The sequence below is a fragment of the Rhinolophus sinicus genome, linkage group LG02 (assembly GCF_036562045.2).
Source record: "Rhinolophus sinicus isolate RSC01 linkage group LG02, ASM3656204v1, whole genome shotgun sequence".
NCBI classification, from domain to species: domain Eukaryota; kingdom Metazoa; phylum Chordata; class Mammalia; order Chiroptera; family Rhinolophidae; genus Rhinolophus; species Rhinolophus sinicus.
The window spans coordinates 151,395,578-151,407,913 of NC_133752.1; positions in this window are offsets into that span (position 1 = coordinate 151,395,578).

A 12,336-nucleotide genomic window follows, 5' to 3' on the forward strand; every position below is an offset into this window, starting at 1 on the left:
CCCCCCTGCGCCAGCTTCAGGGACAAGCCTGGTGGCTGAACAGATCCACATGTGATTGTCTTCAGAAACCACCATTAAACTCTTCTCGGTGGGTGCTGTGGCACTGGGTGTCTTTCCTGGGGCCTCGGCCAGCAGAGCCTCTGCCTTATCCCGAGCAGCCTCGCCTGAGACCCAGCCAGAAAAGTGCAAGAGGGACGAGCACTGAACAAGTGAGCTATCGGCACAAAGCAGGCAGTGAACACCCTGGAGGGTGCTAGGACTAGGGCGCCACGACCCGAGGACAAAAGGCAGCGATGAGTTCCAAGAGGAGTTTTCAGAAAAACAAAACCCATACCCAACCTCATGCCAGAAGTCAACAGTCTGAAATAACTCTTGGTGTCTCCTCCCATCCACAGTCATGGTTGAATTCAGGCCCTTCATCTTTTCCCAGGCAATCAATAGCAGTAGGCTTCTGAGTAGACTTTTGGGCTTAAAAAATTGTAATTTACCGAGTATCTACTATGTGTCAGGAACTGTAGTAGGCACTTCCTACACATTCTATCATTTCGTCCACTCAACAGCTCTGCAGGCTGGGTAGCAATACCCCTTTGATGGATGCGGCGTCTGTGGCTTAGAGAAATGAGGTGGCTTGCCCAGTGTCACATAGCTGGGATACAAGCGCTACAGCATCTCTAGCTATGGGCTCTTCCTCTTCCCACCGTTGGTCTAGTGGTCTAGGCTCGTGCTCCTTTCCTAAAATGCAAATGTGGTCATATCTTGCTGTTTCTTAAAACCTTCGGTGCTTCCTCACAGGCTGCAGGAAAAGACCCAACCCCCTTCCACAGCTTGCAAGGCCCTTTCTGCTCTCCTGCTCTTTTCCCACTAACCACACACTCCTACCACAGAAGACTATTTGTAGCTCCCTAAACATGCTGGTACTTTTTGTGCTTGCTCGCTCTGTCGTCTGCAGAGGACATTCTTTTCTCCCTGACCCACCTCACTCCACCACCCATTTCCTGTACCCAGAGAGACCCTACATAACCATCCACGCCCAGCCCAGACGTCACTCTGAAGCCTTCCCTGCACACCCATCTCCTGCCGCCCCTGCTCATGCGCAGTGCCCCCCGTCAGTGCGCGGTCCTCACACCTGTCTGTCTTCTCCGCTGGACTGTTCTCTAGCACTTGCGCTTCCCCTACTCTATTGTAATTGCCTGTGAACCAGGCTGAATGTCAGACCATAAACCCCCTGAGGGCAGAAGTGGTGTCCCTGGAGCCTAGAGGAGAGCCTGGCAGAGAGTAGGAGCTCCATATGTTTTATTGATGGAGTGAGGGAGTCAAATGAATGAATGGGAAGCACCTGAGGGCAGGAACAGTGTCATAGTCACAGGGGACAGTATCCCCATCTCGTGGCATGTGCCAGACACCCACTTGATGTGCAGTCAGGGTGAATGAATAGAGGCCAGAGAAGGAGAGAAGATGGAGGGGAGAAGGGCAGAGGGAAGGCTGGACTCAAATGGTAGAGCAGGCGTGGGCGGCGCAGCTCTGTTCATCCGCCAGGGGGCGTGGGAGCCCCGGAAGTGAGGGCCTCCAGACTGGTGCTTGTCTTCTCCCTGAGTCTCAGCCTTAAAACCCACAGAGGTGTGTGGGCTGGTTGTTTCCCTCCGTGGAAGGGTGCAGGAGGCAGCTGGGATCCAAGGGAAGGAGCCCACCCAAAGCTGGGTTAGTGCCTCAGCAGGCCTGGGACTGGCCTGGCCTGGCCTGCCCTTGCCTGGTGGGACAGGAAGGAGCCAGCTCCCTGTCTGAGGATCTGGATACACCCAGGCCAGGCCCACCTTGGGACAGGTAGGGGCTTGCAGTTGAAGGCTGTGGCTGGAGTAGTGTTGGTCCAGAGCTGGGAAAGGGCTCGAAGGCATTCACGTCATGGGCCTGGGAGGAGAAAGTTTGCAAATTCCTGGACACGAGCAACTTGTTAGAACCCATAGCTTTGTCTCTCCACTCTACCCCATGCTACTCAAAGCCACCCCAATCTTCCAGGCAGTTGGGGCCCTGGGAGACACTGAGGAGCAGGACATAGTCCCTGTCGTCCAGGATCTCCCCGCTGACGGAAGCCCTGAACCTGCTCCTTCCAGTGGCCGCTGAAGCCAGGTCACCTGTGGGGCAATCCTGGCTCAGCTCCTCACTAGCTGTCTGACCTTGGCACTGTCCTTAACCACACCCATGCCTCAGTTTCCTCATACGTAATGTTCAAATGATGAAATACGTTAGTCCGTGAGAGCCGCTAAGAATAATGCCCACTAGGCAGTAAACAGTCAATAAACGATAGCTATTACCGTGATGATTCTCTAGCAGCAGTTCCTTAGAAGCTTCCAGGGGGCGATACACAGGAGACCAGGTGGACCTGCAGCCTGGCAGTGTTGCCACCATCTTTGGATTAACCTTGAGCACCCACCCAGCTGCCTGTTCCATGGCAAAGCTATAGAGAAGAGGGCTGAGCACTCTGAGGTCATGGGGCTTTAGGACCAGAAGGGGAGCACACCAGACAGATCCAGATAGAGAACTGAGGCCCAGAGATGCCGAGTGACCTGAAAAGGTCACAGAGACAGGTAGCAGCAGGGCAGAGAGAAAGGTCCCATCCACTACCCTGTTTCTTGGGGTCTTGGGACTACATGGCTGTGTGGCCACCCCTGTGGGCCATTCATTCCAACCATGACAGCCTGGTCATTTTTGTCAAAATTAGATGGCACCAACATTTGTTTTATAAAGAGTTTTTGGAGTGTTGTGACTTGTCTTTCACCCTCCTCTGTGAACACGTTTGCAATGGGTAAGAATGAGAGCCTTGAGTGGGCAGGGCAGGTATCAGAAGGAGGTGAGAAAGCAGCCTGCTGGAGAGTTGGAGCATGAATCTGAGTCGCTGTCCACAATGGCTAGGCCTGGCCTGGCTGTGCGTCCTTCTCTGGGCTCTGGGCTGCCGTGAGGATTGCCTCTGGAGTGGCGGGAGCCATACTTTGGAGCTGGGCCTCTTGGGTCCTGTTTCTGCCTCTGCTCCTGCCTCAGCAATATGCCTTCCATCCCTGCCACTGAGCATAGGCTTAGAATCCTCAGTGTCCTCCCAGAAGCAGCACGTATGTTACTGCCTCCAGGAAGCACTCCTGGATTCTGATCCTCTGCCAGAAACCATTCCCTTCTTTGAATTCTCATGTTGATCTGTTTGTACTTCTCTCCCGGGTTTTTTGCCTCACCCTTGTATGATCATACAGAGGTGGATAGCTCAGCGGCTGAGAGCATGGATTTTGGACAGACTCCCTGGGCCCAGAGGCTGACTCCACCATTTACCAGTTGTATGATGGTGTGAGAGTTGCTTAACTTCCGTGTGCCTCAATTCCCTCCTCTCTAAGATGGGGATAACAATAGTACCTTCCTTATAGGGTTCATAGGGCTTTACGTGAGTTCATGCTTAGGCCAGGACCCCACACACAGGAAACACTCTCTAAGTGTGTGCTGTTGTCATTGCGTGTTTGTGTGTACGTGTGCCTTGTCTCTTCGTTAAGCCCGCAACTCCTTGAGGAGAGGATGAGTCTCTTTGACTTAAACTGGTTTGTTTCCCCCCGTGGTCTCAGCGCAGGGCCTGGCCACAGTGGTCCTCACTGACCATCTGTGGAATGAGGCTGGGACCCGCGTGCCCTCTCCTCTTGTCTGCTGTCCCTGCTGCGGACCCTGCAGAGCGGGGCTGTCTCTGTGGCCATGGCCCTTCCTCCCACAGCCCCGCCTGAGCTCCGGCAATTTTCCTTGGCAGCTCCCACGTTCTGGACTAACTTTAGGGTTGGTTTCCAGCTGTGGTTGGATGTTTCTGTTTGAAAAATATTTTAAGCAGCTGGTGGGGAAGAGGTGGAGAGGTGGGAAAAGAATAGTAAATAAGCTTGTGAAAAGAAGATTGTCTAAATGACTTGGAGCTGCTGTAGCCTACAGCTTGGCTCTGGGTCGTGCCAAGGACTGGGGAACTATCAGGTGGTTGGGGGTGGGGAGGGGACACCCTGGTGGCTTGTAGAGAGAGATTGCCCCTCATAAGCACCTCTTGTGCACGCTTCCACAGGGATTCTGTGGGCGCAAGAATTAAATAGGTGGGAAAGAGCTAGGTTTACAACAGGCGGGATTGAGGTTAGACACCAAAAAGAACTTCATATCAGAACCTATCCCAGAAACCCACCTTTGTTTCACCCCAGACTCTGTTTTTCTCTAGAACTTGACTTCCTCTTAGCTCCTATTACATAATACCTCAGACAGCCCGCCCCCAGTTGCTCTTCACCCCCCCTAACAATAGCAGTTCCATCCTCCTGCACCCCAGCTTTCATCAGCTTCCTCTTCCCTTTGAGTTCTCTGTCACTGAGGCCCTCAGGCTCTTTTTGGAAATCGTCACCTCAGTCACCTCCCTGGGTGGGGGTGGGGCCTGAGGCGGGGAGACCTCCCCAGCAGGAGCAGACAGTGCCCAGGCTGCCAGCCAGGAGCAGAGGCCCGTGGGCCACCCCACACGCAGATGGAAGGCTCCTGCTGGCCCTGTGCTGGCTGGAGAGGCTTGTGGAGACAGAGACCGACAGAAAATCAGGGATGGGAGAGAAACTAAATCATAGAGTCAAACAGAAGCCGAGTCAGGAAGAGACAGGGAGCGAGTCAGATGTAGGGGTAGGGAGTGGACTGTCACCGGGCAGTGCTTCTGGCCAGGCCCACATGGAAATTCCTGTGGCCTCTGATGGCAGGGTGGGCTCAGCCCTGAGGGCGGCCTGGTGCCGTGGTCAGGCCCAGCATGGGGTCTCAGGCCTTGGGGACAGGGAGGCCCTGCCCTCTATGGCCGGCTCTCCTGAGGGCGCCCTCCACTGGAGTCAGAGCTGGCAAAGGGGTGATGCCCTTGTACAGGCCAGGCTCTGAGGCCTCGAGGAGCTGTAGGTGGCAGAGAGTGCCTCACAGTCTAGGGGAGCCAGCAGCTGGGGGTAGGAAAGGCTGGAATGTGGGGGGCTGACTTTCCAGGAGTGAGGTGGGACGCCAGTGGAGCAGGAAAGTGCTTTGTCGGAGAACCAAAGAAGGGGTTGTGCTGTTGAGGATTAAGGGGTGGTGGGCAGGTATGGAAAGGAGGCTGGTTGGGGTTCAGGGAGTTTTGCTGGGGTGAGCATTACGCCAGATGCCAGCCAGGAAGTCTGGGTGGGAAGACATGTCCGCAGCTCTTAGCAGTCTGCAGGGGGCGGGGGGGGGGGAGCCCCAAGGGAGGAGAAGGGAAAGCCTACTCCATTTTGAGTGGATTGACAGCTTTCTTTAAGGCCTCGGCCCTAGCAATCCACGCCCCTTAGTCACTGCTGCCCTCCTAGGGCTCCCCAGCGAGGAGAACACCAGTCTAAATTCATCACGGAAATCTCTACTTATTAGCTGATCCTTGCCACCGACTAACTCAGACCACAGCAAAATTTAGAATCCCAGAAGCTTCTGAGGGTAGGAAAATGGGAATTTGCACTTCCTAATACTATTTTATGTTTATACTGAACGTGAAAATTTCCAAAGCATTTTTTTATTATAAAACATGACATACATATGTTAAATACATGTGTAGACTTTAATTAATAATAATAAACCAAACACCCATATTTCTATTGCCTCGGTCAAGAAATAGAATACTGCCAGCGCTCCAGAAGTCCCTGTGTCCTTCCCAGGTCACAACCCCATCCCTCTGCCCTAGAGGGAACCGGTATCCTGACTTTTGTGATCGTCATTTCCTTGTTTGTCTTCCAGAGCATTTAGTCTCTTAGATGTTATCTTTGAGTTTCACAATAGCCATATTATTCCCATTTTACAGATGAGAAACTGAGGCTCATAAAGATTAAATAACTCATCCAAGGCCACCCAATCATTAAGTGGCAGGATCGGGATCATATTTAGATTGGCTGATTGCCCGTGGGCAGTTTCTTAGTCAAACCAGAATCCACACGGAATTCTGGGACAGCCCCAGCCTTGGAGACCTGTGCGCCAGTGTCCCCGTGAAGAAGGAGGCCATCTTCATGAAGGCAGGCCAGGTACTCCCCTCCTGGATTGGTTGACTGTCTTGACCCCCCAGAATCCTGCTTTCTGAGTACCTGGCAGGAAATGGTGGCGGCTCATTGGAGAGCAACTGGAGGTCAGGGGAAGCAAGAGGAGCTGGGAGCTGACCTGGGATGGGATGGACACCTCGCGAGATTGTCTGGTCCTGCGGACACGTGTCCAGGGCCCCCAGGACTGTGGGGTGTTCCGGAGCCAGCTGTGTGCCCATGTGTCTGCCAGCTGTACCAGGTGTATCCTCCTTGGTGGGCTAGGTGCTTGGTGTGAGCTGGCGTGTGTGTGTGTGCACCCAGCTCTGCATACACACTTGGATCACTCTGAACACTTACACATGCTCGTTATAAAAAATTCAAATACAAAAGTCTCTCCTCTAATTCTAATCCAAATTATCCCAGATGTAATTTCTTTTAACAATTTGGCATTTGTCTTTCTTCATTCTAAGAACATTCAAATACATAGTTATTTAGATACACATATCCAAATGCAGTAGTTTTAGGTGTCATTATTTTTAACAAAATAGTATCAGAATCTACCTTTCTTCAACACTTTTTATTTTTTTATTTTTTTACTTAATGTACCTTTGTCATCTTCCCCGTCAGTATGTCTGGATTTATTTCACTTTTTTTTTTTTTTAATAGTTGAAGGGTACTCCATTAAATAGATGTACCATCATGTGTTTAACTGGGAGGACTCCTCTGTGTCCTAGCTCCCCTCGTACCCCAGAAGCTGAGAGAGTAGGGTGCAAGGGGAGAGGGACTATAAGGAGGCTGGCTCCCCAAAAGTCAGCCATGCCCTGGGAGGCAGCCCAGCTCCCCTGTGACCCCCTGCAAATGGATTCCCCTCCAAGCCCATCCACCCAAAGTCCACCCCTGTTCTCCTGTCCACGGTCCCCTTCCCCGTCTCCCTCTGACCCTTGACTGCTGTGCACCGCTGCACATTTGGGGGCTGTTGGGTGAGTTCCTGGCCTCTGAGACTGTCTGATCTCAGAGAGCTGGGCGGGATTGGGCCTGAGAGACCTAGACTTCAGGAGGGTCCGCGCGGGCCGCCGGCACAGGCCACAGCTGCCCCAGGAGAAGGTGTCATGCTGATGGTGAGGCTGGCACTGCCTCCTGCTCCCCAAAGGGCATGGATGGGAACTGTGCCAGGTAGGTATGGCGCCCCCACCCCTGCATCAGTGTCATGGAAAATTCGAAGTCTTGATCTTTGTTCTTCATTGCTCCTCCTCGATGTTTACAACTGGAAATTTGAGGCCTCTTGGTGCCCATCAGCTTGGCAGGGAGGTATTGAGGGGGGCCGGGGCAGGTAGGTAGGCTCAGGCAACAGCTGGGGCGTACAGAACTTGGCACTGCTGAGGACCAACCTAAGCCCTTTTCTCTCTTATTCACACTCATAGTTTACCTATAAACACGCCGCACTTCTGTGGAGCAGGGAGCAGAAAGGGCAGGATGGGCACAGCCTTCACTGTCCTTCGGGGTAAGCCGCCTCCCCTCACCCGGGGTCAGCCTCCAGCTGTCCAGGGCAGTGGGTCTCCCTGCTCCAAACACCACTCTTTCCTCTAATGTCCCCGTGGCAAGTGGTCCCCAGCCCTTCTCATTCCTCAGGGCAGGTCCAGCATGTCTGTTTGCCACAGGATCCAATGAGAAGTTTGCAGCAAGGAAACCACTTTGCCAGGTCGCTTCCCTCCCCAGCACCTTGCCCAGCTCCTGCTGCCCTCTCCTCCTCCCTTCTCCCTCATGGCCAGAGTTCATGGAAACTTCTCAGGTCACTGATTCTCACCTTCCTTTCCTCCTCAGGAGACGGGCGCCCAACCCCCCTTCTCTGGAGCCTGGCATCTTCCTTCCTCAGGGATGGCATACTGTGGGGGTGGGGGGGCGGGGGGGTGCACCCAGAGTACAGCATCCCCTTTAGGTCTCCGCTGTCTCCTGGCATTGTCCGCTGGATGAGCAGCTGTGCCTCTTGCTTCCTTCCATCTTAGAAGTAAGCCTGGGGAGCAAGAAGGTAAAGCAGAGAGAAGTGGGAAAGTCTTTGCCGCAGGCGAAGCACAGGTGCTGAAGCAAAAGACCTGGAGAAAGCCCAGGTCTTCATTCAGCAGCTCCTGCACTCAGAAACCAACCTACCCCTCATCAGTTCATAGGTACTGTTAGATCAGCATCCCCTCTGAGGAACCTACAATGTAGCTGTGTGTGGAGGTGTGTGTTGGGGGAGATGTGTGGCACGAGCTTTTGGACCTCCAAAGGGAGACCTGAGAGAGGCTGGCTCCTGAAGGGGTGGGAGGCGAGCTCAGGTTGGGTCAGCGGGTACGGCCAGAGAGCGGGTGGCAGGGGGCTGAAGGGAAGCAGGGCAGCCTGTCTAAGTCCTGTGCTCAGGCCTTGTCTGCCTGGCTGGGGCTCAGTGTGGCTCTGCTCTGTCTCTGTCTGTCTGTCTGTCTGTCTGTCTGGGTGGATGCTGTGTTCACCGGGAGCCTAGAGCACGAAGTAGCCGTGGGCAGAAAGAATCAAGCTCACTGACCTGGGTGCCCAGTGCATGACCTTCACTTGATGATGCTCTGTCTACCAGGAACCATTGCTCCTGGCTGGGCCAGAGCAAGGCTGCAGAGAGCAGTGCTCACCCCTGTAGGCCCGGGAGGGGTGCTGCGGGCTGAGGGACTATGGGCCAGGCCTCTGCCGCCCACATCCGATCTGCCTCGCTGCCCAAGCGGGACAGATTATTTTTGCTCCTTCAGACTCTGCCAGTGCCTTTGCCCCCTTTCCATGAGTTACTCAGTTACCAGTGTCGGTTTTCTATTTCCAGAGCAAGGCAGGCCCCCCCCACCCGGCTTCCTCCACCCCAAGCCTCCATAGGCATTTCCCTTCCATTCAGTTTGGGGAGGGGCTGGGTCCAGGTCCAAGGTCAGGGTCACCCTCATCTCATCCGAGGGAGGGTTAACCTGTCTCTCTCTTGCACCTTCACTCTCCTCCCTCCCAGACCATTCCCATCAGCACATGCTCTAACTCTTATCTTTAAAAACATCCTTTTCCAAAACCCAGGTCCCTTCCAGCCACAGCCCATCACTCTGCTTCTTTCACAGCCACACTCCTCACCAGAGTGGGGGACACTTGCTACTTCTACTTCCTCCCCAGACTTTCCCTTTTCACCATCCCCCCAGTGTGCCTTCTGCCCCCACCCTCTCCACTGAACCCATCCATATTAAATTCACCAAACCCAGTGAACACTTCTTGGCCTCCCTTACCCCGCCTCTCAGCAGCTTGAATTCAGCTGACCCTTACACTGAAGCGCTCCCCTCTCTGTTTGCCCACATGGGGCTCTCCTGGTTTTCTCCTTGTGCTGCTGGCAACTCCTTCTCAGGCTTCTTGGCAGGTTCCTCTTCAAAGAGCCTCATGCCAGTGCCCTTGGACTTGGTCTTGGGCTTCTCCACGTTTCCATGGCTGTAGACACCACCCACAGGGTGGCAAGTTCATGGTTCTGACTCTCGCCCATTCCATAATCAGTTTCCGCTTGGTATTTCTACTTGAGGTCTCCCAGACCTGTCCCAACAAGCTCTCTTGATTCTCCTCCTGGTACCTTCCAGTCTTGCCTACCTCACCTCTACCTTCCTAGTTGCTGAAGACTGTGGTCCTTGAATCCTCCTCACCTTTCACGTCCAATTCATCATCAAGTCTAGCAAATCCTACGTCCAACGTGTACTTCTAATTCCACCGTTTCTCTCAGCTGCCACCCCCACCCTGTTGTTTTCTAAATTACTATCCTCTCTTACCTGGACTCTGCGGTGGCCTTGTAACTGGTCTCCCTGCTTCCAACCTGAGGTTCCTCTGTTTCAATGTCCATGAAGCATTAAGAATTGTCATTCAGACCTTAACACCTTTTCCCCACAAGACTTTCAGTGTGTGTGTGTGTGTGTGTGTGTGTGTGTGTTCACAATGTCACTATAGCCTCTTAGGCCCTGAGCGATTCTGGACTTTGCCCATTTCCCCAGCTTCACCTCATGCCGTCCCCACGGGCCAGGCACTTGGGCCTACTTTCCTCATGGTCAGAGTTCTCTTCCGGTCTCCGGGCCTAGAGTTTCTGTCCCGCCCACAGCACAGCCAGTCTATTCTCATCCTCTGGTCGGCCTGTCATCTCCTCAGAGGTTTCCGTTGCTGTCCTGTCAAAACCAGCCCTCCTCCTTTCGTTTCTATTTTAATCCTTTATTTAGTTTATTTGCATAATAGTATTTACTACCTTTGTAATTATTTTATTTATTTGTTTACTTACTTTTACTTTTGTAGAATGTAAGCTCCAGGAGGGCAGGGCCATGACGTTTTCACCACTGTACCTCCAATGCTTAGCAGAAGGCTTGGTACTTGGTGGACATGCAATAAAACTTTTGTTTATTGCACGTCTACCAAAAAGAGTGAATGAATAAATGAATGAATGGTCTCAGCTGCTAAAGTCACTTGGGTTTTGGTGGGGCTGGAAGAGGCATGGAGGAAGGGAAGGCTGGTTGGTGGAAAGACACTCCCTAGGCAGGGTTGCCAGATTTAGCAAATGAAAATACAGGATGCCCAATTCAATTGAAATTTCAGATAAACAGCAAATCATTTTTTAGTAGAAGTATGTCTGAATTAAAATTTAATTGTGCAGCCTGTATTTCATCTGGCAACCAGGTAAGTGAAGAGAGTGGGGCAGGAGGGGGCGGGGAGCTTGACGGTATGGTGAGCTGAGAGGCAGTACGCAGGCGAGTGGAACCAGTGGCAGCTGTCGTGAGACCTCATCGGGTAAGAGCAGGGCATGTCAGCAGTGGACCAGTGTGCAGTGCCTCAGGGCGCGGTGCCAGGGAAGCTCTGCAAGACCTGGGCTGAGGGGCTGGATCCTGGGTGCTGGGGGGATTCAGGTCCTTGCCCTTCTAAGGTTACAGGCAAAACCTGTCAGACCCTTCCTTTTCCATGACCCTTCTGGCCTGTCGCATTTAGTTTGTTTCCACACATGCCTTCTGGGTGGATGCCCTAGCGCATGCTGGCTGCTGGGCCAGGTATTGAGGGCATACAGATAAGGAAGCCTTCCCTGGTGTCCCTTCCACTCAGTGCCCAGTGCCCGAGCACTGGCCAGCATGATCTGGCACTGGGAGGCAAGCCAACACCAGCACCCACTGTCCCCAGACACACGCCTTCCTTGTTTGATCTCATTTCATCCTCCAAACATCCCCTACCCGGGAAGGCACTTTTGCTGCCATTTCACAAACAAGGAAATAACTGGCCAGGTGATTCTGTAACGTAGCAGAGGTTCCATAGGAAGTAAGAGTGGAGCTGGATGCAAACTTGGTTTTCTGATCCCTTGCAGCAGAACTCCCCCCTCTCAGAGGCTCTCAGGTCAGAGCTGGTGGACTATAGGACGCGAGTGGGGAAGGATTTTCCCGGATAAACCACTGCTGCTTCGCTACAATGGCCAGAACACCAACTCCCTAACTGTCTCTGTAAACTCAGGCCCGGTGGAGCTGTCTGGGCACATGACAGGGCAGGCCGTCCGCACAGGTCCTGCTCTCACCACTTCACCCGATGATATTAAACATATTGTCTACTGACTTGAGGCCCCCAGCGGCTTCTAAGTTGGGGAATACAAGCAGTGTGTGAGAAGGGGCTCGTGAAATGCTAACCCCACCCTGACCCCCTCCCACCCTGAGGGCTCCTGTCCCTTCTAACTTGGGAGCTACAGCTGGGCTCATATTCCTTTGCTTGGAGACCCCACGTGCCCCAGGCTCTCAGATCAGGCTGGGCTCTGAGAGGGTACCTTTGCCCTCCTTCTGGATGCCTTCCTTGCTGTATTTCATTACCCCCACTTTGATAGGCAGGTCTTGTGGCATCAGAGATCCCTGGGACGGAGAGGCTGCACAGCCCATCTTGCTCACCCTCCCAGGGTCTTCTATGCCTAAGGAATAGAAGCTTCCACCCAGTTTTGTCCCTCCCAGTGACATTTGGGGCAACTTGCTGTAATCCAGGTCTCTGAGAGCCAAGATGACGTTGGAATTTGCTGTTCAGCTCATTCTTTTTCTGTCTTTTCCAGTTCCCCATGGCTCTATATCTTTACTATGTCTTTATTATCCTTTGTGTCTCTACTCTGCTTCCCAATTAATTGTCAGGAAGATATAGCGTGGGCCTAAGGCGTGCCCTCCTTGAGTCCCTCATGGGATTGACACATGGGGTTTCTCAGCATTGGATCCAATGCCTAGTGCATCAGTCTAGACACACACTTTACACACTGTCCTAATCCCATTTGGTCTAATTCTTAGGGCTGCTCCCTACACGTTTT